Consider the following 26,034-nt stretch of genomic DNA (forward strand, 5'->3'; position numbering starts at 1 on the left):
ATGTATCTATGTATTTATATCTAGATTAGTTACTAGAGACCCAAGGGCTGTGAATTTTAGTTCTTGCTCTGTCATGATTCACTGTGCAACCTTGGGTAAGTCACTCTTCTTTTCTGGACCTCCGCTCCTCCATCTGCATCACAACTATGTTGCAAATGTAATCTCTAAGACCTCTTCCAGCAACTTTGTTCTCTTAATTATTGAGCAATGACCACATTTATTTTACTGCATTTAAGGGACTGATGTATCCTTCCGAGGACATTTTGCTAACAACTCAATTGTCTTGTTTTGTCTTTTATTACCACTGCCTCACGCAGGTCTGAAATTCATCAACGTTCAACACTCTTGCCAATCTGTAGTGGGATTTAGAAAGGAAGCTGTGCTGCCTTCTGCTGGTTGACTATGACCAGGTTTAAGCAGCATGGAATTGGGAACCAGAACCCAATGGGTGTAGTGGAGTTCTGAAGATGGTGAAGCTCTGTAATTGAATTGCAGATCCTAGACTGGAATCAAGTTTTTGGACAATTTAGACCTCAAATTTTTTGATAACTGAAAAAAGTCATAGCACCACTGATCTCTTTGAAATAAGCTTTCCTCAGCTTTATCACCTAAGAACTGAGGACCTTAGGAAAGTTACTTCCAAACTCTGAGCCTGTAAGGTGTGGTTTTTCGATCAGCCTCTAAGATCCTCTGTAAATGATAACTAACATTCATGTAAATGTTGCAAGTCACGAGGATATTCATGTTAACTTATTTTCCATTTGGAACCCTTACAACATCTTCAGCCTCATGTCTGCTACTCTCCATCCAGTATCACTATTGGTTTGACTGTTGAAGGGAACAGAAAAGAACAAAAGCGGAGGAACTAACTTTGAATGCTTTCTGTGAACCAGGCCTAGTGCACTGTGCTTCAAATATTTTACCTCCTTCAACCTCACACCAGCACGGTGATTTAAGAATTGTATTGATGAGGAAATCTAGAACTCAAATCACGTTTAGTAAGACTATATCAAATAGTTTTATCTTTGGAAAAAGGAAATTACTCAAAGGCTTTTGATGAAAGTAATATTTTAGTCTCCTAAATTGGTTTCAAAATTCTATATATTTTTGTGCGTTTATTTTTAAGGTGAAAACCTTAAATATTTTTCCCTAACTTTGACTTCAGGAGTTGATGACATTCAATATATAGATCTTATTTAACCTTTTTTATGAAACTTTCTTAACTTCTAAAGATTGTAAAACAAATCAAGTCTAATGTACAAAATCAGAAAAATATTATTTTGGCAAATGCTTTAGACATCAACTGGAAAGGATATTGGACTTGGGAGAGGAAATGTCATGGGAATTTTTACTTCTTCTCTTTGCTTATGCTTCTACCTTTCCCCTGCAACGCCTTCCCAGTTGGTCTCCACTCATGAAAACTTGTCGAGGTAAATGGTAAGGTTGGTCTTTGTGCCTTGAGAGACCCAGGTGTGGGTTGTGCTCAAACTCCTAATGGTTATATGGCCTTGGCCTTGTGCAGTCACAATGCTAAGCTCCATAATATCAGGATGCAAATAACCGGGCCAACTAATAGGGTCACCACTAGGATTCAATGAGAAAATGCACTGTGCGTGTCTCAACAGCAGGTAAGGTTTTTCCCCTCAAAACCATGTCTCATTAAGTAGAGTTACCTTTCATTTGAGAGCTTATGATGCTCTCTCAATGACTATGTTTTGAATAATAAATTTTATTTGGGGAAGGCACATTATTCTGTAACTATCTCAATTAGTTCTAGAGTTAGATGCTTATAGAAATCATCTAACAAAAGCAGTTACCAAAAAAAGGTAATTAAATGTAATAAATATTTATTAATTGCCCCATCCTGGGACTGAAGTGGAGGTGGAGGGGATAGGTGAGTGGGAGAATGGGGTGAGAGGGAAGACATCCTTACAGTGGCAAGATTTGCAAATAAACAAGATCTGTAAACAACACTTTATTTATTTATTTATTTTATTTTTTAAAGATTTTATTTATATTTTTTCCCCCCAAAGCACCAGTAGATAGTTGTATGTCATAGCTGCTTCTAGTTGCTTTATGTGGGACGCGGCCTCAGCATGGCCGGAGAAGCAGTGCGTCGGTGCGCGCCCGGGATCCGAACCCAGGCCGCCAGCAGCGGAGCTCACACACTTAACCGCTAAGCCACAGGGCTGGCCCAACAGCACTTTAAAAAGTAGTCTACTAAGTGGTTCCATCGTGAAAATCTTAAATAATCATCTATAGGAAGAAAAAATAACCTTTCAAAGTCATACACGAATGAGTGCTTTTGGCTTAGAGAAAAAAATCCCAGTGAACAGAATTATATATGGTTTAAAAAACTACTATATCTAAAACAACTTTGATGGAAGAAATTTTAAATAGGCGATCTACTAATGACCAAGCAATATTGAAAAATGCGTGTCAAAAGTTTGAATAAAATTGTTTTATGAAATAAAGGAATGTGGAAAAAAGCATATTTCTAAATTAATATATTATTTAATATAATATATAATTTTAAAAATATTTCACTAAAAGAATAAACTATATAAGTAGATATTTAACTATTTAATCTATATTACTCAAATTAATGTTTTCAAGTTGGTCAAACTGTTTTAATCTTCTCATTGAGAATATGAAGAACTGCTGTATACCTGGAATTTCTTTATTTTTGGACACATATGATATAAAGTGCCTGGCAATCAGCGGTTTCCCAACAAAAGGCAGCTGTTTTAGAAGTACTAGTAATACTAGTGGCCTGAAAATTAACCTCTACATGAAAAAACTTATGACGCTCATAACTAGTTTTTTGATGACAAATAAAATACTGATTAGTGGTCCTTCTGTTTCATGTCTCAGTTGTCCTCACCCTTTCATCATTTGTTCGTATAACAACCAAATATATAATAACTGCTTAAATGTGCAAGGCTCTTAGCTCCGTGCTAGAGCTTCAGAGATGAAGACCACAAGAGCCCTCCCCTTAAGGATCTCATATTTTAATGAATTTATATCAATATCTATATGAGTGTTTCTCATCTGGGCACTATTGACATTTTCAGTCAGATAATTCTTTGTTGTGGCGGCTATCCTGGCAATTGTAGGATGTTCAGCGCATCTCTGGTCTTTAACTGCTAGATGCCAGTAACACCCCTTCTCAAGTGTGCCAACCAAAAAATGTCTCCTGATATTGCTACTGTCTCAGATTGGGGGGTGGGCAAAATCGCCACTGATCTATATCTATATGTATATATATAGAGAGAGAGAGATGTTGTTTCCATAGCAAGAGTAAGCTCTTAAAGATTTAGACATACTTCTCACTTCTCTCCAGTGCCTACACAACAGTATATGCATAATAGATATTTTACACTATATTGGAATAAAACTTTTTAAATGCTTCTCAGTTTTTTAGAACCTAAAATATTGCACTCTATGATCCAATATGTAACTTAGTTTTTTGTTGTTGTTTTTGCTCTGAACACCTTCTCTTGTGGATCCAAGCATTTAGTCACAGTAAGCAGAGTCATGCCTGAGAAACTGTGGCATAGAAAAAACAGAGAGAGAAAAAAAGAAAAGAACCTTGAGATTCTGGGGCCCTAGAGCAGACTTCCAAATAGAAGGCGTTATGTAAACAGTCTGAAGCTTTCCTAATTCTGACTAATACGTATCTATTGGTATGAATCTGTAAAGCTTTGATTTACACAAAGTTTTAAAATAAATGCAGATTATCTTTTAAGGAAGATCTATTAATTTAAACCAGAGTTGCCAAGTAGGTGTCTCTAGGGACATATCTTAGTAAATAAAGAGAAGTGATTTGTAATAAGCTTATCAGTAGTTGGTATGTAAAGTGCTTGAGAATAGCTTGTTCTCTTATAGTGTTTAAACATTCTTTCCAACGATATCAAAGTTATTTATTTCTAAGAAAACCCTTTCTCTCAGAAGAGTGTAGTGGTAAACTTCATTCATTCATACGTGTTGGTGAGTCACACAATTTATGTACAAGTTTTAAAAACGTTTAAAAAATTAAGAAACTAAATTCATGAAATTCTCTTTAAGATGCTTTAGAAGAATAAAACCAGGAAAAAAAGGAATACTATTGTTTGCTTTTTTTAAATACTTGATTTTTTATCAATTTTAGACATTTCCATAGGAAGCCCTTTACTGAGGCTGGGTGGGGGTGGGTTGGGGAAGCTGCAGACGTGGGGAAAGTCTCACCACATGTTTGATGGCAGATAAACTCTTCTCTACCGGCCATTCGGCAAGATCCTCAAAAGACAGATATTGCACTTTTTCTTACAACTTATACCCTATGTTCTAATATTTCTACATATTAACACACTATCATAACTCTGTTTTTACTGTCAAGAAAACTTCAGTGAGCTTCGTTTTTATACCTCAGCCAGGGAGAAAAAGGACTCTCACTCTATCACGCAGTACACTCTTTCCTCTGTGAAATGGTCCTCCTTCGTGATTTTCTCTCCTTTGACCACGGGATTACATCCTGCCCTACAGCCACAGAGTGTGTCCTCTGAATTGTTGATTTATTCGCAGGCTGCAGGGAAGTTAATTCTGAATACAGTCGTGCGTCGCTTAACGACAGGGATATGTTCTGAGGAATATGTCATTAGGTGATTTCGTCGTTGTGCGAACATCATAGTGTGTACTTACACAAACCTGGATGGTATGGCCTAATACACATCTGGGCTGTATACTAATCTTATGGGACCACTGTGGTACATGCAGTCTGTTGTTGACTGAAAAGTTGTTATGTGGCGCATGACTGTAGCCAGACTAGAAGAGGCCCTGTGGTGAACTGTAAAAGAAACAGATTACTGAGTTGGGCAGACCTGGCTTTAAATCCAAGCTCTGGCATTTTCTAGCTATATGACCTTGGGCAAGGCACTTAAGCTCTCTGAACCTCAGTTGTATCAGCATTTTCAGGGGGAGTTGAATGAGAAATATATAGAAACCTCTTAGCTCAGTGCCTAATGACCAATAGGGGCTCAATAAATGGTAGGTGATCATAATCATTATCATCATCATCATCATCATCGTCATCTTTGTTGCGGGGTATGGTCTGTGATGCTCTGGTATCTGTGATGCGGGGTATGGTCTGAGGCTCCCAAGAATTGAATTCATATCTTTGACTTTACAAGGTCATGAAATCTGAGGTAATTTTTTTTACTCATTTGACAAATGTTTACTGATTATATGTTATTCCCTAGTCTCTGGGAATAAGCAATGTACATAAAATTAATACTGCCCTGCTTCTACACCTTACAATCAATTAAGTAATTAGTCATAAAACTAATACATAGTTACAAATGGAACGTGTTCTACTAAAAGGAAGGGGGATGCCAAGTTATTGTGAGAAAGGCTATCGTGCATGTGTGTGTGTGTGCACACACTGATTTTGACTGAGGGATTGGGTTAAGAGTAGACTTCAGTGATGCAGTAACTTACGTTGAAACTTAAAGCATGAATTAGAATTAACCAGGTGAGAGTGAGGAGATGGGCCTTCCAGATGGAAGGAACAGTAAATGTGAAGGCTCAGAGATGGAAAAGATCATGCATGTTCAAGAAAACTAAGATAGTGTCGCTGAAGAAAGTGAACAAGGAAGTCATGGGTCTTTAAGGAGAGACGGAAGAAGTGGGTGGACATCAGACCACACAGGGCTTTGTAGGCCATTCATGGAAGGATCTTGATCCTTATCCAAAGAGCAATGGGAAACCATTTAAGTGTTTAGGCAAGGAAGTAACAAAAAACAATTAATATTTTTAAACATCAAAATGGCTATGGAAAATGTATTGGAAGGGAGAAAGTACGGCTATAGGGAAACCATTACAAGGCTACTGTGGTGGGCCAGGAGAGAAGGGACAGTGGTTTGAATAAAGATGATAGAGAGAAGTGGACCTTGCCAGTATACCCTTTGTAGTGCTCTACTGAGATGACTGAATCATAAACACATGGACCCACTGTCTGCCAATCTCTTTTGGACTGGGAAAGTATCAGAGGTAGCATGAAAGAGGTGGTGATATGTGCTTCACAATTAATTAAATCCTCTCACTCATTCTTGCAACCTTATGCATTCATTCATTCATTCATTTCCTTACAAAACATATATATAGTTATAAGGGTCTATGAGAATCCCTAGATGATATATCATATAAGATCTTAGGACTAGATTTGCCGTCATAACTGAGCTCTATTCCATTTGAACGCTACAGATGAAATGGAAAACATTTTAAAACAAGACACCCTAGAGTAATTCAGAGCATATGTAAAATAGCCAAGATCAACATAAACATGATAAGGGACGGAGGACTCTAGACCAAATCCAGAGAAAAGTCACCATTATGAGACCCTGGAAGGACAAAGAAAGATGGTGTGGTCCTATACAGTTGGGAAATACCTTCTCTGGGATCATGTCTTATGATACACATTGAGTGAGTGGCTGGAAAAAACAAATCAAGTGTTCCCCCATTTCTCCTCTTTCAAGCTAGAAAAGCATGCTTAGCAGACACAAAACAGAAAAAGGCCCACTTGCCACTCTGCCTGTTCTGATGGGCTGGGGACATCCAGGCTCCCAGAGCCAGAGCTCACTGTGGTTTCTGTTCTGTTCTCCGGATAATCTAATCACCCAGGGAATAGAAAACCATAGGTCAGCCAGATTTTTAAAAATTCCTCCCTTTAGATTCTGCTGCTACCAGCCCCTTTGACTCATATTGAAATTGTGTCCCATCTCTTTCAGCCACGTTGTTACAAATTTATTATCTAGACTGATGATGACATCATCTGGAGACGGACCAGGGCTGTGGTCATCCAGCTCCTCTTTCCGCATTACATAGGCAGCTCCTTCTCTCCTCTTTCAGGTCATTAATTTTTTAAAAGAGGGCTTGCTTTAAATATCCAGAGTGGTGCTTTCAGCTGTGACACAGAGAAGGTTTCCCCTTTCAGAGCCTGCAACACGTGCCTGCTTCTGATTGAAGGCTACTTGCGCAAGTGGGCATTTGAGATCCCTCAAAGTGTCTCCTGAGAAGTCCTTGGTCAAAGTCATCCTAAAGACACTTGTTAACTTTGTTTCCAGTTTGGAAACAGCAGGATAGCTGGCCTGGGGTTGTAGATAATGGGCTACAAATCAGGAGATTAGAACAGCTTTTTTACGGATTCATTGCAGGGTGTTAATAATTCCTTTGTGACTCTGCATTCTTTTGTGTGAAACAGAAGTGTTCCCATCCCCCATCTCTAACTTCCAGGCTTGTAGGAAGACTTGGAAGAAGTAGCAAGTTTTGTAAAAGCACTTTGAAGCTCATACATTCCACAAGTATCTGATGAGCACCAACTATATGTCAAATACTGTGCCGAGCACCTGGTGTACAGTGCTGAATAAAATAGCCTATATGCCATTCTGGGGCTTATACCATAGTTGGGGAGACATATGATAAACAAGTAGGTATATAAATAAGTAAATAGTTACCAACCAACAAACGCACTGAAAGGAGAGGCGGGAGTATCATGGCACGGAAAATATACTGGGGAGTGGAGAGTCTACATGGAGTGGTCCAGGAAGGCCTCTCTGAGCAGCTGACATTCACATTAAGGCTTGAAGGCTGAGAAAGACTCAGCCATGCAGAAGGTGTGTGTATGGTGTGTGGTGTGTGTGTGCTTGTGTGTGTGCACATGCACCAGAGGGAAAGACTGATGTCTCAGGCAGAAGAACCAATCTATGTGAAGAACATTAAGTGGAAAAGAGTTTGGTGTGCTTAAGGAACCAAATGGAGACTGACGTGCCTGGAGGCCAATGAAGAAAGTGCTGGAAAGAGCTATCCATATATAAAAAATAATAGTTCTACATTTTTCAAGCAACTGAATGAAAATGGTTAAGCTAAAGTGCATCCAAATAATAGATTAAATTTTCCAATCAAATTACAGAACACTAAGGACATGTTGGCAGGTGCTGCAAAAATGAATGAGTCCCGGTGCCTTGTCCTCAGATAGCTCACAATGCACTAAAGGATGTAAGGACACAAGAAGAAGCCATAAATCGCTATAAATACAAGATAAAAATAAATAAATGCTAAAAAAAGATGGATATAAAGTGTTATGGAGGACAAAAAAGAGGGACAGATCACACTTTTAGGAGTGGGTTTGCATAGGAAGGAAAGCTTCCTGGAGAAAGTGGCATTTAAGCTTGTCCTTGAATATAGGTCATATTTCCAGCTGTGATTCTGTGATTTGTAATCATGTCATTGTTTGTTTTTTACTTTCCGTTGAGGTATCTAGTGTCATCAGTTGGAATGTAAGAATAATTAAATGGTGTGAGGTCAGGACAACCTTCTCTTGTTTTTTCCCTTTTCTCCTGTGATAAACCAAAACATAGAATGCCAAAGAGTAAGGGGGAGGGAGAAAGGAATCTCTGAGTCTGCCCCTATGCTATTTGCTCATATGACCCCTTTTACCTGGAATGTTATGCCTCACTCCACTGCAGTTCCTGCCCATTCTTCAAATTGATAAAGGTGCCTCATTCGTTCATTTATTTATCTACTCATTAAAAACATACCAACACACTATGTCCAGTGCAGAGTTTGAAGTATCATAGACACTCAATAAATACTAGCTAAGTGAAAAAAAGACATAGGCTAAAGGAAGTTTTAGGCAGAGGTAACAGCATATGCAAAGTCGCAGAGGCATGAAACATGTTACAAGAAATGAAAATAACCATATTTGGCTGGAAGAAAGAACATAAAGGAGAAGCTCCAGGAAGATAAGCCTAGAGTAATAGATGGGGATCAGATCATGATCTTGAATTCCAAGTTGAGGATTTTGAATGTTGACCTCAAGACTATGGAGCTTCCATTGAAGGATGTTAGCTTAAAATAAGAACCACAATGAAACAATAAATGAACAACAACAACAAAAAATACTAGAAGGAACCACATGATCTATATTTCAGCCTTCCTCCACAGCACACGTATGCAATTTGAGGGAAGTCACTCTTCCCTTCTGAACATACCTTTACGTATGTAGAATGTGCATAAAAGATGGTCTGGTTTTGGTTTTGAATACAAATATCTTATAGTTCCTAATATTTATACTAATTTTACTTTAATTCCCCTTACTTATTCAAGGACAATGAAATAAGATTATTTTCAACCAGGATTTTAAGTCAAATACTATATGTTTGAATATGGCCACCAGAAAGGCAACATCTTAAAGTAACATAGCCATAGAACTCAATTTGCCTGGAACAAATTGTCCTATTGTTTGAGTTTACCATTTGTACAAGGTTTTCCATTTTTAGGAAAGTATTACTATTTATTTATTTATTTATTTTTGTGAGGAAGATCAGCCCTGAGCTAACATCCATGCTAATCCTCCTCTTTTTGCCGAGGAAGACCGGCTCTGAGCTAACATCTATTGCCAGTCCTCCTCCTTTTTTTCCCCAAAGCCCCAATCAACAGCTGTATGTCATAGTTGCACATCCTTCTAGTTGCTGTATGTGGGACGCAGCCTCAGCATGGCCGGACAAGTGGTGTGTTGGTGCGTGGCCGGGATCCGAACCCGGGCCGCCAGTAGCGGAGCGCGCGCACTTAACCACTAAGCCACGGGGCCGGCACAGGAAAGTATTATTAATAGTTGCATTTAAATTACCTGAGATGGGGTGGAAGACCTCCACATTGTGTTCTAGATTTCACCACGGCCTCATCTGATAGAGTGTGAGACACACTGCACACCGAGGTCTTCCTTTGGCTTAGAGTTAAGTCTGAATGACAATCATCCATAGCCCATTTTTCTTTTCAGACTCTACACTTAAAATAGCCAACACTTCCCTTTTAGTGTCAGCACATAGACAGGACTGGCTAGAAAAAGCAGCATCCTTCCTGTGTCTGGAGGTGCTGGAAAAAGTATTCGACAGTGCTACCCCTGTTGGTCAGCTGGTGAGCTATGCAGCCCTGCCATGGCTCCTGCCTCAGGCTATGAGATGGAGGAAAAGGGCAGGCAGGTCAGCAAGAAATAGAGGGGAGGTGTGCACGAAACAGGTGTGGGAAATAAAGACCAAGTGGTCCTCCCGTAGAGAGTGGTCCGAATTGAACTTGCTACACGGGTTCTTGCTATTTATTGTATGGTACAAGTCTACCACTGTATATTGTTTTAACCATTTGGTAATGCTTTTTAAAGTTGCACTAAATCCTTTCATTATCAATAAAATCCAAAAAAAGAAAGTGCATATTTAATAAAACAAAAATTAAATACTGAGTTTCTGAATCTACTTCAAAAGATTTTAAAAGGTTATTTTGAGACGATTGCTAGATGTTGATGATTGAATGTGGGGAGTGGCAGATGTTACCGTTAAATGTCATTTTGAAGTATCTAGATTTGTAGCAACAATCTTTTGAAGGCGCTCCTATTGTTAATTGGATAAATTTATATTCCTTACTGGATTGGAATGAAATTGAGAAGATGTACAATTTTGCAGCATCTAGGTTCAGTATCATAAATTGATACACATTTGATGAGTTTTTGTCTTATAAAAGTATTTGTTGAAAAAGCCATCTGGCTAAATTGAGGGGAAAAGATAGTACCTGTAAAAAATATTTGGGCTGAAGTATTTACACATTTTAATGTGAAACAATAGAGTTGATAATTTCCTCTACTTTGTAAAAATTGCTCTGAGCTTCCCAGGTACCTCAGTATCTTCAGAGTATTTTCTGAATATTATGGTGCACCGAAAAGAGTCAATTGAAGGTGCCAACAATTTTAAATTACTTAACCATAATATTGAGAAAGATTGCAAGCAATTTAGTGAAAATATCAAAACTAAAAAGACCATACTGACAGCAAAAATCATCCTTCTGAAAATATCCGTGATGTCCAATCAGATATAGATATGACAAAGTCATTTACATTATCTAAATATTGACTGATAAAAGTTATTCTTTCATTTTTCCAGATAATCAATACATGGAATTTAAAAAAAAAATTCCTGAAAGTGTATATGAACTTCCATTATTTTTTTAAAAGAATTTAATTTTTGAAAATAACTTTTGTATAGTACTATTTTTTAGGTCCATCAGTATAGTAAAAAGACTTTTAGTGCTGAACGTGATGCAGTCGATACAAAGGTCGAAATATAATGATATACACCTGAAATTTATATAATGTTATAAACCAATATGACCTCACAAAAATAAATAAATAAATAAATAATTTTAAATATATATATAAATTAATTATATAATTAAAATAGTTACATCATTGTTTTAATACTTTTAGCATTCCTTTAGTGTCTTATTGAGCACTGTGAATTAAGTGGTTATTTTTTTAAAATCTTTTTCCTTTTTTCTGTCTCTTTGACCAGGTATAGGTTATGTCTGAAGGCGAGACTTTTTTATGGTCCCTCTGCTTTAACAAATGCGGGTATAATGAAAGATGTTTTTTTCCCCCAAATGGATTCCAGATACTGCCTCCCACCCCATTCCAACAGTTACTTATATTTGGAGACTCGCTGGATGATCAGTGTCCCTGGAATGGAAGTCTCAGTCGATGCTGGCGACAGTGGTCCTCCATAAATATCTGGGTACAGGGACTTCCTAATAGCAGAGATGGAGGTGCCTTTCCAGATTAACCCACCTTCTTACTCTGGCCATGAACAGAGAGGTGGAATAGTCCCATATTGTTTAGTTTCATCAGAAAACGGCATGCCTTTCCTCCTATTTGTACTATAAGGGAATTACTTAAGTTTTGTTCTCCTTCCGTTCACATTCATGGCATAAGGATTCCAAGATGGGTCTATACCTTAATTATTTAATGTTGTACCAGTATCTTCTGCATCAGTTATTTCTCACTGTAAAACCACTCTAAAATTCAGGGGTTTAGGACACTGTTTCATTTGTTCACAATTCTATGGGTCAGGAATTTGGGCTGGGTTTTTGTGGGCTGTCTGTTCTGCTGGTCTCACTTGCACTCACTTATAACAACTAGAGTTAACTAGCAATTTGATTAGAGCTGGAAGGTCTCATATGCCTCACTCAGGTCCGGCAGTTGGTGTGCTGTTAACTAGGATACAACTCCAGCAGGTGCGCTTAAGTTCTTACATATTCTGGTCTCAGGATCCCAACAGAGACAAAGAGTGTAAGCTCAAATGCAGAAGCACTTTTCAAGCCTCTGCTTTTGTCACACTTGTTCATGTTTTGTTGTCCAAAACAACTCACATGACCAAGCCCAAATTCAAAGGTTGGAGAAATAAACTCCATTTCTTAATGGGAGGAGAGGCAAAGACACATCGACAAAGGTGGACATACAGGGATGGTAGGATTGTTGAAACCATCTTTGCAAACAATTTACCACATTGTCTAACTTCTGCTCACATTTAAAACACCTTAAGAATCCAATAATGGCAGAATGCTGATGTAAAGCCCAAATAATACTGCAGTGAGGCACATCTATGAGTGAATCCTTTCAGTTCCCCCTATTATAGTGGGAGTAATAAATAACCCCTGCCAACTTTACAGTTTGTTGCAAACTAGATTGATATTGTGGATACAGAAATGCGTTCTAAATCACCAAACAGATGAGAAGGATTATCATTAATCAAAATCTAGCACAAACCCAACCCCACCACTCTTGATATTCCACCCCTCACTAGTTTCTTGAGTTCGCATTTTATTGGCACTTGGAGTCTAAACCACATATTTTTGGCCCTTAATTCTCTGCTGCTTTGTGTAATTTGTCAATTGCCACACTCAACAATTCAGCGTACATGTGTTAAGCATCATCTATGTATCTAGTCTGGCTAGTCATTGGAAAGACAGGAATAAATCAGACATAATCCATAGAGTATAATCAAGGATTATACTCTAGTTCTTGACCTTGGCTAGTCAAACTATCTCAAACACTCTTTCAGGGAGTTTAAAATTTGGTGGCCAGACTAGGCATCTGAGGAGCCAGCCATGATCCTTGGGCATCTCTCTTGCCCTGAATCATGGTCCTCTCCCTCCTCACAGCTCTCCAGTCCTTATAGACACTATGAATGTATGAGTAAAACGTCGTTATTTACTTTGGCTACTAACACCCTCAGAACCACGTTTCCAAACCACCTTGGCAGAAGGGCAGAAGCTGTGTCTTATTCAATTCTGCATCCCTAGTCCCCAAGACAGGTCACTGGTAGATATGTAATATATGTTGAAGAGATGAAATGACAAATTGGTCAGTGTCCAATAATGCCACTAAATCTTCTCTTGAGTTAATTTGGTTTTTCTGGACTTTTATTTTTTTTGTTTTAGTCTCATGTTAGAGACTGCTTTCAACCAAATACTGGTTCTATTAGTCACATCAGCATAAAAACTGGAAGCTTCAAGCGGGTAATCAAGTTCTATCATTAGAGATATGTAAGCAATGATTAGGTGACCAATATGCATCAGATAGTGGGTTCCAGTCCAGGCTCCGCCACAACATAGCTGTGTTTTTTTACAAAAATCACTTCCCCTTCTGAGTCCCAGTTTTCTCATCTATTAATCTGAAGACAAGAAAGTCATCTTAAGGGAAGCAGTGTCCCCTCAGATTCCAGCAGCCTGCATTAGCTTTCCAGTGGATGGATGAGGGCAACAAGCTTTCTGAGGCTTAGATGATCTCATGCCCTCCAAATCACCATTGATGAAATTGACCAGGAGAAGGCTATGTCAACTCTCCTCCTAATACCGCTTCCAGTAATAAATTTGGAGATATCTCCAGTAATTGGTGTGAGCTCAGCTTACTGGACCTGTTTTTCTCAGAATAGCTTTATGGAGAACTGCTCCTCACAGGCAGATGCCTGCTTTTATCACGCCATATATCAGTGAGTGAATGACCGTTAAATCCTTGCCTTACTGTGCCAGCCAAATGGATAAACAGGAAAACACAATCATCTCACAGCCAAATCTCCACTGGCATTTATATTGCTTTAAGGAGGAGAGGGACCACATGCTCACATATTGTTTCAGGATCCATTCATTCATCCATCAAGCATCTTCCTGCATGCTCCCTCCTTCCAGGCACTGTACTTGGGGAATGGTAAGGGGGTGGAGTGGGGTGGAGTGGGGTGGAGGAGGGAGTGTGGGATAAAAAGGATGAATTAGCTCTGAACCAAGTCCTCAAGAAGTTTATAGACAAGCGGGAAGGATAAGATGTGCACGAGAGAGTTAATTTTGTCGTTTGGCAAAGTCATTTTCACATTGTTTGCTATTTACTTGTTAATTTATTTATTCCTGTGGAAAGCTATAACTTTTTCAGGGCAAGGACAATGACTTGCTTATTTTCCCTGGCTGCCCTAGTCTGAACTGGCTACCTCTACTTCCCTACGAGAACACTGCTCAGATTAGGTGTGGAGCCAACCGTATCCTCCCAGTGGTCCATGAGAAACAAGAGAGTGAAGAATGAATATTTCTTGTTCAACTTGGTATTCACTCACTTATTCAACAAATAGTGATAGGACTCCTATTATGTGTAAGGTACTTTTCTAGGAGTGAAGTATTCTGCAATGAATACAGCAGGTAATATTCTAATGGCAGAATCAGACAATACGTGAATAGAAAAAATATAGAGTGAGTCAGAGGACCATAGGCATTATGGAGGAAAGTGGATCAAGCAAAGGACAGGAAGAGTCAGCATGGGAGGTGATTGCAATTTCATGTTTTGTGGTCAGAGAAGGCCTGACAGAGGAAAGAGCATTTAAGCACAAATTTGAAGTAGGTAAAGGAAGGGATAGATTGGTATTAGAGAGAGATCATTCTGGGAAGAGGAGGAGTAAGTACAAAACACAGAGGTGGGAACACGTTCAGGGAACAGAAAGGAGGTCAGTGTGACTGGATGGAAGTGAGGGAGGGCCAGAGCAGAGATGAGGACTCAGATCATGTGGGGTTTTAAAGACCATTGAAAGCCAGGAGCTTTTACTCTGAGTGAGATCCCCTAGTCATGGTACAGCTCTTGGTGCTCAAAAAATATGTGTTGAATGAATGTTGAGTCATCTTCCTATTGCCAGAATAGGTGTCAAAATATCGGTGTCCTATATCCAGTTCACCCAACATTGAGCGTGATCTGTGTTTGTATGGGGCCAGTGAGGGGGCTGCAGCTAGATGGAGTGTTAAGGCACTCATAGGCCCTAAGTTTCCATTCTAAGAGCCATAACAGAGGAACTAGCCAAGCAGACTGAGGTTCAGAGGACTGAGAGATGGAATCAGTGAAAGAATCACTGCAAGGGGCCATCTAAGACTTAACACTAAGCTCAAGCTTTGGAGGAAAAGTGGGAATGGGAATGTAGGATGAAGAGAGGGACATCCCAGGGAAAAGCAAAGGCATACACAAAAGCATAAAGGGTGGAGAACATATCCTATGACTGTTCAAGTATTGCTGGAGCAAACGACAGGTTAAGGAGAAAAATAGGTGAACACGATGTATAGACTGTGGCTTGAGACCAGATAACAAAGACCTGAGTACCAAGTTCAAGTATCTGTAGGGAAAGAAGAACCATAGATGGTTCTGGACCAGTAAGTGGCAAAGCCAAGAAATCAATGGCAACCAACTTTGGTCTAGTAAGAGAGGGAGATACCAGTCCAGGGGTTGTTGTGATGAGGTCTGATCCAGGTCTGAGGCTGAAGCAACAGGGAAATTGAGTGAAGGTTACACCGGAAATACGGAGGAAGGCAAATCCCCATGACTTACAAACACATGTATGGGGGCAAAGGAACTCTCCCAGCCCACATTCTCTGCAGGTTTTCCTAATAATTGTTTATGTTCAAATACTAATCAGCATGACTTTTTCATTTCCAATGTCTTCTTTCCTCAGGGAAGTGATTTAGAATATTGTGAAAACTCCCACACTTTCAGAAATGCACATCAAATGTGTGCCATGCCTCAAGCAGATCCTTCTTAAATGCAAGCTCCAAGCAAGGATTATTCCAAAGTGGCTGGAGTGTGAACATTTACTGGAAAGCCCTAGAGTAGCGCAAATGTCAAGACAACTGAGAGGTGTTTTCTGATGTTAAATTGCCTTAAATTTGTGATACACAGGAAAAAAGAGTGAGGTGCACCTGAGACATTTTACACCGGCGGGGCTATGTAATATGGAGGTTAGGAGCAAGAGATCTGGAAATACAAAATCTGAGTTAAAATCTCAGCTGCTATACTTACTGGCTATGTGACTTTGGACAAATCCATTAACCTGTCTGTGTCACCATTAGCTGATAAGTGAGAATGACCTTTAAGGAAAGGGGTGTGCACACTCCATTAGGTCCACACACCATGTCCATGACTAGTCACAACTTGGATGGTCCATATAAACAAACACACATGATTATTATTGCCACTAAAAAGGCAATGTGGTGGGCAGGATACGATCTCATTCATGGTGACATGAAGGGCACTGTCGTGAGCACCTACACATGCAGTGAACCAGGCTACACACTTGGCCTACCTTCCTAGGCAAGAGGACTAACTGTAGGATACTTGACTAATAAGTAGCACAGCTGGGAGATGAAGCCCAATCAAACTGTTGCCGCTACCTTGGGAATCACCTGGTTCAAACTCCTCACTTCACAGAGGAAACAGAAGGTCAAAGAAATTAAATGATTTGCCCACAACCCCAGAGCTAATTAATGGCAGACCTGGAACTAGTACCAGGTGTGTCTGACTTGAAAGTGAGGACTCTTTCCATCCAACACCCTCTCCCCACCATTATGTTCTCTCCAAAATGGACACAACTTACTCTCCATAGTCTCTTCCCATTCACTAACAGCCATGGCATAGTTGAAGAATCCACTTCTTTCTCTGCATACTCATTTCCCCCAAAACAGCCCCTGGATTCTCATCCATGACTTCAGTGTGAACTTCATGTACCATTGGTGACAAAATCAAGACAGGGAGGTGCCTCAGCTGCCCCTTAAGCTCCCACCGGACATGATTCATCAACAATAACATCCTTCCCGCCAGGCTGAATGCCACCCCTCACTTTCCACCTGAGGCCTGATTTTCCTGGGTATGGTTTCCTGGTTAGACAAACTTGTGTGCAATGTGTGGGATGCATGACGGAGGGTTAAAATAGCCAAGCCACAAAACGTTACTTCTAAGCTTAGTCTCCTGAAGTTCCAATCTCCTTATTCTTTTGTATTAAAAACTATGCTCTGTCCAGAAAAATCTGCAGAGTGGGTTGCTAAGTAGTGGGAGTAATTAACCTTTCCAGAATTAACCTGAGGCCAGAAAATACCTTGTTGGGGGCCTGGCATATGATATATCCCTCTTAAATTAGAAGTCCAGCCTCCCAAACTTGGCAAGTGATTGCCATCTGCAACCTGCTCTTGTCAGACCACATTGAAAGCGCTGCATTTCATTTCAAACTCTGCATTTATTTTTCAAAATGAAAGTATATGTATTGATTGCTTCTTAATATAAGACATAATTTGTGCTTATTTTAAAACCTTCAAGGAGTACTGAAGTATATAAAATAGAAACTAAAAGTCCATCACCCATAATTCTACTCTAGAAATAACTACAATTAATGGATAGAACTTAAAGACGCTTTTCTCTGTGTATGTTTGACTGTATTTTTTTTCTTAGGAAAATAAGATTATACTAGTATATATAATATGTTGTAAACTATTTTTGGCTTTCGAAGAGGTTGTGCTTTTCCTTCTATGTCAATATTCATAAATTTACTTTTTAAAATAGATTCATTGACCTATCACTTTTTAATTCATTCACTATTTATTCATTTTTCACGAATACTCGTTGAGCACCTGTTATGTGCCAAGCATTATAGTAGGGTTGTTGATCAAATTTATTTTTTATTGTAGTAAAACATACATAATATAAAATTTACTATTATAATCATTTTTAAGTGTACAGTTCGGTGGCATGAAATACATTTACATTGTTGTATAACCATCACCACCATCTATCTCCAGGATTTTTTCATCTTCCCCACTGAAACTCTGTATCCATTAAACAATAACTCCCCATTCTCCCTCTCCCTGGCCACTGGCAACCATCATTCTACTCTGTCTCCATGAATTTAACTACTGTAGTAAGTGAAATCATACAATATTTGTCCTTTTGAGTCTGGCTTATTTTACGTAGCATAATGTCTTCAAGGTTCATTCATGTTGTAGCACGAGTCAGAATTTCTTTCCTTTTTAAGGATGAGTAATATTCCATTATATGTATATACCACATTTGTTTATCCATTCATTCTCTGATGGACATTTGAGTTGCTTCCACCTTTTGGCTATGGTGAATAATGCTGCCGTGTACATGAATATACAAATATTTATTTGAATCTGCTTTCGATTCTTTTGGGCATATTCCCAGAAGTGGAATTACTGGATTATAAAGTAATTCTATGTCTAATTTTTTGAGGAACTGCCATACTGTTTTCCATAGCAGCTGTACTATCTTACATACCCACCAACAGTGCACAAGGGTTACAATTTTTCAGCATTCTCACCAACACTTGTTATTTTCTGGGTTTTTTTTTTTTTTTGATAATAGCCATCCCAATGTGTATGAAATAATATCTCATCATGGTTTTGATTTGCATTTCCCTAATGATTAGGGATGTTGATCATCTGTTCATGTGCTTATTGGCCATTTGTATACCTTCTATGAACAAATATCTATTCAAGTCCTTTGCCCATTTTTTAATCGGGTTGCTTATTTTTTGGTGCAGGTGTAGGAGTTCTTAACATATTTTGCATACTAACCTCTTATCTGATGGATGATTTGCAAATATTTTCTCCCAATCTCTAGATGACCTTTCACTCTGTTGATAGTGTCCTTTGATCCACAAAAATTTTTAATTTTGATGAAGTCCAATTTATCTATTCTTTCTGATTGGGTTTTAAATAAGACATAGGTCTGTGCCTTTACGGGATTTACATTCCAGTGGAGGAGACATAAATTAAACAATTAATTACCCAAATCCTTACCTACTGCATGATAATTAAAACTAGTGCTATCAGTGCATAGACCGAGCTTATCTAGACTATTTGGTGAGAGAAGGCTTCATGAAGACCTGAAGGTGGGATCAACAGGAGTTAGGTGCGCAGGAATGTTAGCAGTGTTGGGGAAGAGCCTTCCCGGATAAATACACTGATGTGTGAAGTCCCTGAGGGAGGTGAAGGAAATTGGAAAGGCTGCCAAATTTGGATGAAGCAGAGTAAAATAGGCTGGTAACGGATCAGAGGAGGTATTGAAGGCCATGCACTTATAATCAGAGCCAATCTGTTGTAATATTGAAAAAATACCCTAACTCTCATTTGAATAAGAAAGTGTGCATGGGCAGGGGTGAGGCTTGCGGGGTGGGAGGTGGGGGTAGGTGTCAAGGAATGTATTTGCTCATATTAAAAAAGAAAAATAGGAGTAACACTGGCTGTGGTGATAATCAGATCCAGGGACTAAAATCATGCTGCACAGACTCTCCTTAACTCTTAGGTCTGTTTTCTTCTTTATTTTAGCTGTATTGTCTCATCCTGCAGATAGATTCTTTCCAGGTGTTAGGGTTTGAGAGGTTATGGCCATGGATGGCTCCAAACATCTTCTTAGCAATAGATTTCAAAGGAAGGAGAGAACTTTTCTCTCCTCTATTGAGTACATATAAACCATATAAACTTCTGCAGCGTGTCTCCGGCCTATATGTGACCTTCAGCATCAGTGTCTGCGGCAGCATCTCCTTGGAACCTGTTATGAATGCAAATTTTCAGGCCCCATCCTAGGCCAACTGAATCAGAAACCCAGAGGGGACGCCCAGCCCTCCGTGTTTTCACAAGCTCTCCAGGTAGTTCAAGTGCTTACTCAATTTTGAAAACCACTGTTTAGACAAGTCATTGTGACTAAGGAGATGGGGTACAGTGACTGATCAGTTCTTGGTCATATGCTCACCTCTGTGGCCTGGAGGGCAAAGTCATGTAATTGATAGAGCCACCATAATCTCCTGAAGTATTGGGTGTAGAGGTGCTTTCCAAAGGCAGAGGTGGGGAGTGTGGATTGCTGTTACCAGAGAAGAGGAAAGGACACCAGACAGACCGAAATCTCAGATGTCCACAGCACCACAGCAAATATTTGGGAACCCACTGGAAAGCAAGGGGAATCTACTGAAGAGTTTTCAGCAGAAGAGAGGCCAAATCAAACTTGCGTTCTGACCAGGGAGTCAGGAGTAGACGCAGAGAGAGCAGCCAGGAGGCCATGACAGTCGTCTACAAGTGATGATGGACAGGTAGAGAGATTGAGAAATATTTAATAAATGGATTCTAATGTGGAAAGATGGAGAAATATTTTGGAAATGGATTCAACAGCACTCAGTGGCCAAGTGGACTTGGGGCATGAAGGAGCGGGAAACGTCTGGTCTGATGCCCTCACAAGGCCTTATGTATGTTGTTCCCTGTGCCTCACAATTCCCTTCTCTGCTCTCTTTACCTGGCAAAATGTTATTCACTCATCAGCTCTCAGCCTAAGTGTCTCTTCTCCAAGGAAACCTGATCCTCCAGCATCTCTCCTAATGCTGTTTAATTTTCCTTCGTATCACTTACCATAATTTATAACGTTATATTCATTCCTATAATTATTTCTTTAATATTGTAGCTCCTCTAAAATTCCATATCATCCCTGAAAGCAGGAGCTGTTTCCTCCCAAGAGACAGGAAAGCTCATTCATCAGGTACACAGACTCTGGAGCCAGGATGCTTGGGTTCATATCTTGGTCCCGTTATAGGCCAGCTATGTGATTCCATGCAAATTACTCAACTTCTCTGTGCCTCAGTTTCCTCACCTGTTAAATGGCTAGACTACTAGTCCTACCTCATGGGACTGTTGTGAGGAATAAATAATATATGCAAAGCCCTTAGAAGAGTTCCATGCTTAGAGTAAGCTCTAGCTTGGTGACAGCTACTTCAATTGTTCTCTTCTTTGTCCTCACCACCTCTCCCAATGTCTGGTATCTAGTAGGTGCTCAATAAATATCTAAAAATGAACGAAAAGTCAGCAACAATCTTTCAGGTATGAGTAACTAGGTGAATGTTGGCACTAAGTGCTGAGCAGAGGGAGCACTGGATGGTGAGCTTGGTCAACAGGGCAGGCAAGGGTGTAAGTCAGTGTTCGACATTGCAAGCGGTGTCTGCCTAGGAGACTGTCAAAGACAGATGTTGAGGAGCATTTGGAAATGTGAGTCTGAAGCACAGAATAGAGACCTGAGTGGGGGGTTGTATTAGTTTCCTAGGGCTGCCATAACAAAGCTACAAACTGGGTCGCTTAATACTACAGACATTTATAGTCTCATGGTTCTGGAGACTAAAAGCCCAAAATCCAGGTATTAGCAGGGTTGTGTTCCCTCAGGAGGCTCTAGGTGAGGATCCTTCTTTGCCATTTCCAGCTTCCAGTGGCCCCAGGTGTTCCGTGGCTGGTGGAAGCATAGCTCCAATCTCTGCCTCTTTCTTCTCATGGCCATCTTCTCTCTATCTGTGTCCAAATTTCCCTCTTCTTATAAAGACACCAGTCATATGGGATTAAGGGTCCACTCTATTTATGACCTGATCTCAACTAATTACATCTGCAACAATCCTATTTCCAAAGGAATTCACATTCTGAGACTGTGAAGCCTGGGTTAAGGCTTCAACATATTTTTTTGGGGGAAACAATTCAACCCAAACTGGGGTGATATCCACTTGGGGAGTGACTGGCATTGGATGCCATTTAGAGCCATAGAAATAGAGATAATTATAGCCTAGTGGTTGAGAGCAGTTCTGGAGTCGGACAGATGTGGGATTGACTCTTCTCTCCACCACCTACTAGCAAAGACCTTGGGCAAGTTGCCCAACTTTTCAAAGACTTAGTTTCCTCACCTGTAAAATAAAGATAATAAAAGTACTTACCTGTAGATTTCTTGTAAATATTAATTGAGGGGATGGTTGTAAAGTGCTTAGTGCAGTGCCTATTAGGGGGTAAGTGTTCCGTAGGTTGTATCTAGTGGCTAAGATCTTCTATGGAGAGAATCTAGCATGAGACAGAAATAGGAACAAGGAATAAACCCTTAACCAAGAGGAAGCACCCTATTTTAGGTTAGAAATGACACAGGAGAGCAACTAGATGATGAAAAGACAAGAAATTATTTCCTGGTGTTTAGAGTGCATGTTTATCCCAAGAATTGAGCCCTGTGCCTGGCCTAGAGAAGGGGACTCAATATGGGTTTGCTGATTAAATTGAATGAACATGGAGGGCACTATTAGCAACCAGAAGAGGAGTATTAAGGGTAAGTAAATAGAGAAAGAGGACTGAAAGTTACTTATAAATCTCTGAAAGGCTCTCCTTCAGAAGCAAAATTATACCTACTGGGTAAGTGTAGAACTAGAACTGGAAGATGGAAATTATAGGGAGAACCATTTTTCTCAATACTAGAAAACATTCGATGAGGTCATCACTCCTTGATGCCTGCAAGCAGAGACGGCTAGCACCAACCAAATCATTTACGGAAGGTGTCTTTGTACTGGGGAGATGATTGGATTAAAGGCTTGATGAGTTTCTTTCCTCCCATGATTCCAAATTGATATAGAGGCCATAAATAAGGGACATTTGTTAGATGAAAGGAACATAATAGAAACTATTTAAGAAAAGACATTAAGCAATATGAAAATTCCTTCCTCTCTAGTTTTAAACCCAACCCTATTTCCAAAGGTCAAAGGTACTAGCCATTTATTTTCATGTTACACTTAATCTCTTTTATGTTAGATTTTTATAGAGGATGACCAGAAGTCTTTGAGAAACACCTCTGGATTAAAACAATAATCTTTAATTCTTTAAGTAAAAGCTAATGGCCGTGTTACTGTCCTTTAATAGAAGGAGAGCCAAGCCAGACTAGTAAAAGAGATTTTACTTCTCATCTCTTTTACACAAGGTATAAGATAGAGACCATTTGGTGGCCAGTTACAAGGTAAAGTTCATGATTTTCAGAACTGTGAAGGACAACCTGGGAGAGGCATTGAAGAGTTTGAAAAGAGACAGCAGGGAGCCCCATACTTTAAAGCCTCTTCTGAAGTGAATTCTAGAATGTGCCACCAAGGTCCCTCTTTTGAAACGAAAGACTTATTATTCCAGCTGCTGCGAATGCTGCTGACCAACAGCTCTCAGTTGTCGTGCCCCTGAAGGAACTGCCTCCATGGAAAAGGGCCACCTTGACCCAGAGCATCCCCCCCATCCTGGGGCAGCCCCCATACAATGACTAGTCAATGAGGGTGTAAATAGGCCTGACCCCTCCCTTCAACAAGGGACATCTCTGAAGGGCAATCTCAGCTTCAAAGCTCTCCCTGGAGTTGGTCAAAGCTTTTGTTGGACTTCATCTCAGCCAACTTCTCCCTCTGCTCAATCTTGCCTTGCCCTTCAGAGATGTTGACTCTGAAAGCAAAACCTAGTAAACATTCTGCATGCCAATCTCCAGCTCAAGGTCGGCTTCCTGGCAAACCATCCTGCTCCACCTTCTTTGACTCCTCACCTTCTTGCAGTTATCACCCCATTTTTCTGCTTGTCTTTACAGCAAAGCTCAAAAGATTATTTATGTTCTTTATCCATTAATCCATCAGTAGACATTTATGTAGATTGTTTCCACGTCTTGCCTATTGTGAATGATGTTGTGAATGAATATAGAGTGCAAATATCTCTTTGAGATCCTGATTTCAATCCTTTTGGATAAATACTCAGAAGTGGGGTTGCTGGATGATATAGTATTTCTATTTTTAATTTTTTGAGGAAGCCCCGTAGAGTTTTCTGTAGTAGATGTACCATTTATACCAACCTTGTGCATGTAATTAACAACACTTTATTGTACATTTAAAAATTTAGGAGGGTAGATCTCATCTTAAGTGTTCTTACCACACACATTCACTATTTTCACGTCTTCACCTTCCTTTCTCTCTTGAACCCATTCCAATTAACACTCCGCATAAACCCTTCTTGTCAAAGCCACTACAATTCACCTTGCCAAATCCAGTGATCAAATCTCAATCCTCATCTTAGTTCGCCCCTCAGCAACATCTGTCATAACTGAATGCTCCCTTTTTAGGACACTGTCTTTGCCTTGGTTTCTGGCACATCACATTTACCTGGTTTTCCTCTCCTCACTGAGTGCTTCTTCTCAGTGTCTTTTGCTGGATCACACTCATCTTCCCAGTCTTTAAGTGTTGGGAAACCCCAGAGCTCATCCTCGACCTTCTTTTCTTCTTTATCTGTACTTATTTCCTAGGTCAGGAGTTGGCAAGCTTTTGCAGTAAATGGGCCAGATAGTAAATATTTTAGGCTTTAGGAGCATATGGTCTCTGTTGCAAATACTCAAGTCTGCCACTGTAGCACAAAAGTAGCCACAGACATTACATAAAAAGATGAGTGTGGTTGTGTTCCAATTAAACCTTATTTATAAAAACAGGTAGTGGCCAGATTTGGCCCACAGGCTGTAGTTTGCTAACCCCTATTATAGATAATATTATCTGGTCCCATAGCTTTAAATATCAGGTCCAACTTCCCTAAATTTCAGATTCAGTTATCTAAGGTGCAACTTGACATCTCCTCTCAAAAGTGACATGTACTAAAAGAAATTTCTTGACTTTTATCCATTTATTCCCCCCTCAACCTATTTCTCTTTTAGTCTTCTTTATTTCAGCAAATGACTTCACTATCTTCACCAGACTAATACCATCCCACAACTTCTTTCCGCCATTACCAACTAAGATCAAGACACAAACTTCTTCCACCTGGATTATTTCAATCATGTTCAACAGGCCTTTCTGCTTTACCTCTAATTCCCCTAGAATCTTGTCTTTATATGATGGCAAAAGGATACTTTAAAAAAATCAAAATTACACCTTGACATTTTGCTACTCAATACTGCCCAATGGCTTTCCATCTCATTCAGAATGTTCCAAACTTCTTACCGAGGCCCAGAAGATCCTAAATGGTCTGGCCTCTCCTCCCCCCTCTAGCCTTGTGGTCTATTATGCTTCTTCTCGCAACCTGAATTTCTATAAGAAAATTATCAATTAATGTTATTTGACATGAAAACATTTTTAGACATACATGGTTTTTAAAAATTTACCTTCTATTCATCTTATTTTAAAGAATCTGTTGGAGGATATGCTCCAAAAAATAGAGGGAGTAAACCAAGAAAGAGGAAGACAAAAACTCAAGGAAACTTGGACCCAATGTCGGAGAAGAGAGGAAAAGGGAACCACTAGGATGACGGAGATGAAAAATCTCAGGATGATAGACAAATAACAAGCCCAGGGAAGGATCATTCCACATTGGAGCCAGAAGACAGAGAACTCCAGAAGGGTTATTTTCAAGTTTAAAAAACTAGAACTGATTGAATAAAGCAGTGTTTTTGTTTACAACGAAAGGAGCTTTGGAGTTCTATTGAAAATGCAGGCTAACATAATGGTACTCACTTTAAAAACTGAGCAAACTATAAAAGGTTCTTTTATAAAGGCAATTATTAACTCCAATAAAAACAAACAAAAAAACTATACAAAAACAGAAATGTAATCACAGTGTAAAAACTGGTGGCTCAGCTGGGTACAACATTTACATAACTACATAATTTTATGAGTCTAAATGCAATTTTAGCCAACAGAATAAAGAAAATTCGGTGCAGTGGCAAGATCTTTAATATAAGTATACCAGAGACCCAATAGAGTATTTTAGGTGTTATTGTGATATAATTATACTTGGAAGGTCTTCATTAGAGGATGTGTGTGAACGTGCGTGCCTTTGTGAAAAAATATAAATTATTATCTTTTGTAATTAAGAAATCAAAAGAAAATGCCTATAACTATAGAATAATCCAAATTGGAAAAAAAAAATAAAAGGATGAGTGTTAAGATGTGGCTGCCTTTCCAAAAATGATAATGTAGAGTATAAAAGGAACTACTGTCTTTTTATATAAAAAAAAATTTTTCCTCTTTGTAAAATATATAATGTATTGCTTTAATAAAACTTAAAAAAATTAATTAAAGAAGAATAGAA

Source organism: Ceratotherium simum, chromosome 29 (assembly GCF_057802395.1).
Source record: "Ceratotherium simum simum isolate JZ-2026a chromosome 29, ASM5780239v1, whole genome shotgun sequence".
In the NCBI taxonomy this organism is placed as follows: domain Eukaryota; kingdom Metazoa; phylum Chordata; class Mammalia; order Perissodactyla; family Rhinocerotidae; genus Ceratotherium; species Ceratotherium simum.